At 42.4% G+C, this 7,009-nt stretch overlaps 1 protein-coding gene and 1 long non-coding RNA gene across 2 annotated transcripts in view; both read right to left on the bottom strand.

Annotated features, from left to right (window-relative positions):
- The window catches only part of IQGAP2 (IQ motif containing GTPase activating protein 2), a 240,154-nt gene that overhangs the window by 180,214 nt on the left and 52,931 nt on the right, over positions 1 to 7,009 (bottom strand). The window lies entirely within an intron of this gene.
- Positions 1,924 to 7,009, bottom strand: part of LOC107184948 — a 16,116-nt gene continuing 11,030 nt past the window's right edge. Inside the window, exons 2-3 of the long non-coding RNA XR_001515853.1 lie at positions 4,024 to 4,027; positions 1,924 to 2,032 (exon numbers count right to left, since the gene is read on the bottom strand). This is a non-coding gene — a long non-coding RNA (uncharacterized LOC107184948). The remainder of the gene's footprint in view (positions 2,033 to 4,023; positions 4,028 to 7,009) is intronic.

The following is a 7,009-nucleotide window of genomic DNA, read 5'->3' as shown; positions in this document are numbered from 1 at the left end:
CTCTCATGGACGTAAATCCCGCCTCTGGGGCTAGGATGTCAACCATGGACCTCAGACTGGTTCTCCTCAAAGTAGACAAGATTCACAGCTGAAGTTACATTGTGTTCTTAATTTTGAGAAGTCCTTCTCGTGGTTTCCTCTATCAGAGAGAGTAGGAAGAAACAGGACTTTATCAAAAGAAAACCGAAACACCCAGAAATAAACTGAAACATGGAGAACGAAGAACCACTGAGTGGTGAATAAAAAAGGAGATTAGGAGAACTTGAAGTTAAGGTAAAGAGCCCTTGTGTGTGTGTGTGTGTGTGTACACACATATGCACACACATTTGTGTATGTACACAATTCATTTTAAAACAGCAGGAAACCTAGTAATTAACCACAGCTTCTAAAATCCAGAGACGAAAAACAGTACTTTGGTTATAGACCAACTATCTTAGAAGAGCTAATAATTAGTTTGGGGGAAAAAAAGCTAAGAAAATAATGGGTTTTGAAATTGAACGGTATAAAAACTACCAGTTGCTAAGAAAATGGTGACATTCCCTTTCACACTATTGCAAAGGTATAGCAGCCTGCATGTGGTACCATTTTGCCCTTAAATCCATCCTACTTCTATGTTATAACCAGGAATTGGTGCATTACAGCCTGTGAGTCAAGGATATTCTTTATATTTTCAAACAGTTGGAAAACTTTGAAAGCACAGCATTTCATGAAAAAAAAAAAGTCAAGTCCATAAATAAAGTCATATTGGAACTCTGCCACATGAATTTGTTTTTGTAGTGTCTACGGCTGCTTTCCTGCTATATAGGCAGAGTTAAATAAGTAGCTGCAATAGAGACCCCATGGACCTCAAAAACCATCTGACCCTTTACAGAAATAAAATGAGCCAACCTGGGTTCCAGACCAACTGAACTCCCTTTACTGCCATTGGCATTATGTGAACATCATTACTGATAGCTGCAACAAGCTGCCATTCAGCTTATTATACATGTTTGAGTGGTTATCAGCTGCTCAGAGATGATAAACTCCTGCATCAGGCCATCGATCAGTGTTTATTCCAGGAATTATGCCCCACACCTCACAGCTTTTATCCTGTTAGTACAAGAAATCTCATTAGGATTCACATTAAGCCATTAAGCCATTCTTTAAAATAATCACTCTTATGCCTGTATATAGGATACCCCCTTATCTGTGGGGATATGTTCTATGACCCCCAGGGATGCCTGAACTTGTGGATACTATGGTACCCTATACATACTGTGTTTTTCCCCCATGCATACATACTTTTCACTTAAAGGAAGCACATCACAGCTTTTCTTTAGCATATCTGAATTGCCGGCATCACTACTCTTGAGTTCTGGGTCAGTATTAAGTAAAATTAGGGTTATTTGAATGCAGGCACTGTGACATCTCGACAGCTGATCTGTAACCAAGATGCCTACTAAGTGATTAATAGGTGAGGAGCATGTGGATACCTGGACAAAAGAATGATTCATATCCCAGGCAGGAGAGAATGGGAAAGTGTGAGATTTCATCATCCTACTCAGAATCATGTGCAATTTAAACTTACTGTTTATCCTGAAATTTTCCATTTAATATTTTTAGACCATGGTTGATAAGTAACTGAAACTGTGGAAAGTGAAACTGAGGATGGGGAAGAGGGAACTACTGTGTATTATTATTCTGTATACTCTTAAGTTCCATACAAAATTATTGAGTCAATTTAGTTTGACGATAACTTAGTAATAGCATCCCTTATTCACATGTAAATTACACACAAATCAGCTTTAAGAAAAACAAAATAAAGAGACTAACCAGACATCAGTCATACTTCTCTTTCAAAGTTCTGACCTTCCCTCAGCATCACTCAGCACTCCCACCTGCCCCTTCAAAACTGTCCTGTCCCTTGTACAGGTGTACAGGCAGACCTCAGAGATAGACATTGTGGGTTTGGTTCGAGACCACCGCAATAAAGTGAGTCCTAATCTTTTTGCTGGTGGAAGGTCTTGCCTTCAATTTGTAAAAAACGCAATATCTGTGCAGCACAATAAACCAAAGTACAAAAATGAGGTATGCCTGTACTCAGAAGAACCATTCTCTCAGCTCACTAACACTATTTATTGGATCCACAAAACTCCAACTAGTCACATGCCCAATTATATCTCGGGCAATTCTGTTTGAAAGCCTTGTGATTGTGGTTTTGCTCCTATCTAAATGGCTTTCCCTTTGCTTCTCAAGCAAATCGAATCTGGCCTTTAGAACATCATTGAACAGGTTTCATTCCCAAGTCCAGAGATCAGCCCTTTAATTCATAAAAAGCAGAGTCATCTACTATATAAGGAAGATAGGAAACTGAAGAGCAAGAACTGGCACTGTGTCCTGGAGTCTAGAGATCACACACGAGGATTTCGGAGCTGCTTCAAATGAGTCATCTTGGCTGTCCATGGCCCTAGAGCAACCTTCTGGAAACTCTGCCAAAGGACAAGTTTGCACTGAGCAGCTGACACAGACCTTCCAGTTGTCCAGAAGTTAGATTTCTCATTGTGAACAAATAGGCAATCACTAACTGGACCTGTTTTTATGAATCAGTTCCCTCAGCCGGGATTAACTATGAATAAAATAGGAGAAAACAGAGATTCTGGTTTTGTAAAACACACACTTAATGCTGGTGACCACACAAAGGCTCCATCTCCTCCTATAACATATCTAACTCATGGCACATTTTACCTGCTTCCTCTAAGTATTTATTGAACACTCATTGTGTGCTGGTGACTTGCTAGCAACTGTAATATATATAAAATAAACAGAGCAGAGTCTACTCTATTGAGGAGCATTAACTTGCTGGATAAACAAGTTACGTGTGAAATAACAAAAGACCAATTGCTGGTCATATCTACCAAAAACAAACAAACAAACAAACAACAAAACCTATAAAAAAGTAAATTAAATTAAAAATAAAAACAAACATAAACTACCAAATGACCAAAATGTGTGTGAGACACAGTGAGAGAAAAACGCAAGGATGATGTGGGCAGTGTGGGCCCAGATATAACAGCTTCGGGATGTAAGAAAAAATCAGTGCTGAGCCTGGAAGAATGAACAGAATTTGGCTGAGAGAAAATCCCACAAATGCAAAGACATAAAGGAACAAGGGGTATCTGACAATAAACAAGCCACCTTAAGGAGCCAAAGATCCACACTGGTGATCAGAGAACTTGACTCCTGACTAAGATAAAAGGACATCCCCTGAGGGCTTGATGGCCAGAGAGTTGAGACTGGAGAGGGATGCAAAAGGAAGACTCTGAAGAGGAAGACATGAAGAAAGTAACACTTGCAGAATATACGATCTTTCTTCTGGTGGCACAAGTTGAATCAGAAGGAAGAAAACCATGAGACAAGGAGGTGAGTCAGCAAGTTCACACATGATAAGCCATGAGTTTAGATACACTGAAGTTTATAGTAAAGAAAAAGAAGAGGAAAACATTGCCGACGTCCAGGACATGAGCTCTGGTGAATGCAGATAAGTGATTTCTTCCCTTCCCTTGCACCGAATGCTTACCATCCACACATAGCCAGGAAACTGGTTAGTAACAATAAATAATCACAATGACGGCCAATGTACAGGAATCTCCTAAAGTCCTGTTTATACTTTCAGAGATTACTATGACAATTACAGTCTTCATGCTTGATGGTTAAATACATTATTACACATAGAATACTCGTAATCTGTGCACAGTATATTTGGCAATTCTCTAGAAAGTACACCACCTTCTGTGGATAAAAAAAAGGGGCTCTATGGAAATTAACCTCACGGGGGTTATCTGATCGTAAGTTCTTAACTGGGCAGGTCATAATGGGTAGTCACGTCCAAAGCTTGTAACTTTTTTAATAAAAGGTTTATCTTGGCCTGAACCAAGTCCTGTCCATTGTTTCTGTGCATCTAAGTTAACACATCTTTGAAAAAAAGCATAACCACCCTCAAAAGAGCACATAATTTTGTTAACCATCAGGTAACCCAATTACCACCTTACTTTCTCCCACCTCCATGTAATCTTCTTTACGTCCCCTCACTAATTTCAAATGCATAAAAGAAACTGCAAAGCCGTCATTCTCTGGAGTATTTGAGATCTTGCTCCCTGGCATATGTCGTCAGAGTTTGGGCTCAAACTCTCATAAAAGTTCTTCACAGGTTTGGATGTTCTTCTGTCGATACTTGTTTTTCTAATCACACCAGGTAAGAGTTCACTTTATTTGCTCTTTACATCCCACTTCGGCTTCTATATCAGAAGTGTCATCTGATGTGGCATCAAGTGTGGTCAGAAGTGTGGGGCTATGGGAGGGTCCCTGGCGGGGCTGCGAAGGCCTTCAGGTCCCCACCAGCTCTCCTGATGCAAACAGTCCTTGCGCAACAGGAAGCACCTCTAAACTAGCAAGCACACACCTTCTTCAAGACGTTTAGACACTGTCTCCATCTGTTCCCCTTAACAGCTTCCCTCTGCTGAGGCAGAGGGCTCCCATATTATCTGGCTTGAGTTACTGCCAGTTTGTTTTCATAAAGATCACTATCTTGGCCAGACACTGGGAAATAAGTGAGACACAAATCTGGTTTTGATGAAAAGGAGACATTAAATGGGGTGTTAGTATTACCCAGGGGACACCGAAACTCTGAAACTCCATTGCCTCACAGATTTTATATTCTGCCAAAGGGAAGGATCAAACCCTACAGTATTGGGCCTTTAAAAGCCAGGAGAGAAAAAAGGATTGCCCAGGACTGTCCACAGACCTACTCATATAACCAGCCAGAAAAAGGACAAACCCTTGTGTGCTATAGGTACATTTGCTTTAAAAACTATGCATAGAAAACCAGGGTATCCACCCTTCTGAGTTTCCCCTAAATCAAGTAATAACACTAGACTACAATTCACATGTTAAACTGGAAACTAAGAGAGTAACCTGACTTTGAATCACTCTACAGGTGTAGAAGGTATGATTGCAGGTACAGGAGGTGTCATCTGAGAAGCTGGTGTCCCTGGCCCTTCTAGAAGCAGCCAAAATATGTCCATACCCTGCAGGCAAATAAGTCATCAGGAGACCTGGGCTAGTGGAAAAGCTCATGCCCAAATGGACTAGATGACAATGCCACTCTTACTTACTGTTAAAATCTTTATAATGACCAAAAGGCTATTTATTTGCAAGTAAAGGCTTTGGAGCTTCTGGTCAAGATGGCAGAGTAGGTGAACGCTGTGCTCCCTCATCCCAAATCACATCAAAATTACAATTAAACTACAGAACAACCATCATTGAGAACTGCATGAAGACTAGATAAACAAAAACCACTTCAAGGCTGGTAGGAGGGGTGGTGACATGGAACAGGCAAGCCCTACACCCACATGTGGCAGTTAAAAACTAGGAGAGATATCTTGGCTGTGGAGATCCCCTTGAGAAGTGAGAGGTCCCAGACCCACACCAGGATCCCAAGGCCAGGGTTCCAGTGCCAGGAAGAAAAGTCCCCTGGCTGTGAAAACCAGTGGAGATTGTGGGCGAGTGACACGGAGGGCTGTTGGAGTCCCAGGCGTTCCTTTCAAAAGACTGCACGTGGATTTCCTTGCTGACAAATTCACTCAGTCCGAACTCCAGCACTGGGGCAGCAGCCTGAAAAGTGCCAGAGACAGATGGGGAGGAACTAAATCGTCTGGCTTCGGCGCTGGAGGGGAGGTTCTCTCTGTCATTTTGCTACTTAGATGAACCACGTTCCCACAGAGTTGGCAGGCAGGCGTCAAGTCTGAGTCTCCATCAACAGAACACAATTCGCCTTGCCCTGGTGATTCCCTGAAATCCCACTCCACTCAATTTGTAGGCCACCCAAGCTGCTTACAACAGTTTTTCCACACAAATGGCCTATCTTGGCTTGCGCTGCAGACTTTACTAAAATATCTCAAAGGTTCACAATCCCAAATAAGAGCATCTGTCTTCAGCATTCCCTGTACCTCTTTCTAAGTGGCCCCCAAACTGGCAGTAGTGGCAGCTGGCCTTGGTTCACAGCTTAACATCTCCCAGGTGCCTCCAAGCCCAGCACAGTGGCAACCATCAACAGATCACCCTGTAGCTCATACCAGGTAGCCCGACCCGGGCACAGGCAGTGACTGACCTGGGCTTGCACCATTTCCCAAGACGCCCCAGAACCAACACACCAGGTGGCCAACTTCAGATCACACCAGAGCACCTCCACAAACAACTTACCCAAAGGGTGGGCTTGGCAGGCACCAGAGGCCCGCTAAAGTGAATCCTGCTCCAGGGGGTCAGCCCCTGCACAATAGCTCCTCCATTGTAGTCAGTCAGTCCTCCCAGCCAATCAGATCTGAAGGTCAATCCCTACCATTGACATGCCAACAGCAATCAAGGTTCAACTACAACAGGAGAGCACACACAACCCATGTAAAAACACATCTGGAGCACCGGACTCAGGTGACCAGGAAGATTGTGCCACTGGACCCTACAGGACACCTACTATGTAAGGCCATTCTACCAAGACCGGGAGATGTAACAGCTCTACCTAATACATAGAAACAAACACAGAGAGGCAGCCGAAATGAGGAGACAAAGAAGTTTGTCCCAAATGAAAAAAAAAAAAAAGCAGAACAAAACTCCAGCAAAAGAACTAAACAATTTACCAGATGAGGAGTTCAAAACACTAGTTATAAGGATGCTCACTGAACATAGGGATAAGTAAATAAACTCAGTGAGAACTTTAACAAAGAGATAGAAACATAAAAACAGAGTTAGAAAACATAAAAAGGACTAGGCAGATATGAAAAATACAATAACTGAAATGAAAAATACATTAGAGGGACTCAACAGTAGATCAGATAAAGCAAAGGATTGAGTCAGCAATTTGATCTATGAACCTGGAGGTAATGGTTCCATTCCCAGTCAGGGCACATGCCCGGGTTGTGGGCTCAATCCCCATTGGAGGACATGCAGGAGACAGCCAATCAATGATCCTCTCTCATCG

This window comes from Myotis davidii, unplaced genomic scaffold, assembly GCF_000327345.1.
Source record: "Myotis davidii unplaced genomic scaffold, ASM32734v1 scaffold44, whole genome shotgun sequence".
NCBI classification, from domain to species: domain Eukaryota; kingdom Metazoa; phylum Chordata; class Mammalia; order Chiroptera; family Vespertilionidae; genus Myotis; species Myotis davidii.
The sequence above is the reverse complement of the archived record's forward strand: the minus strand, read 5'-3'. Positions and strand labels throughout refer to the sequence as shown.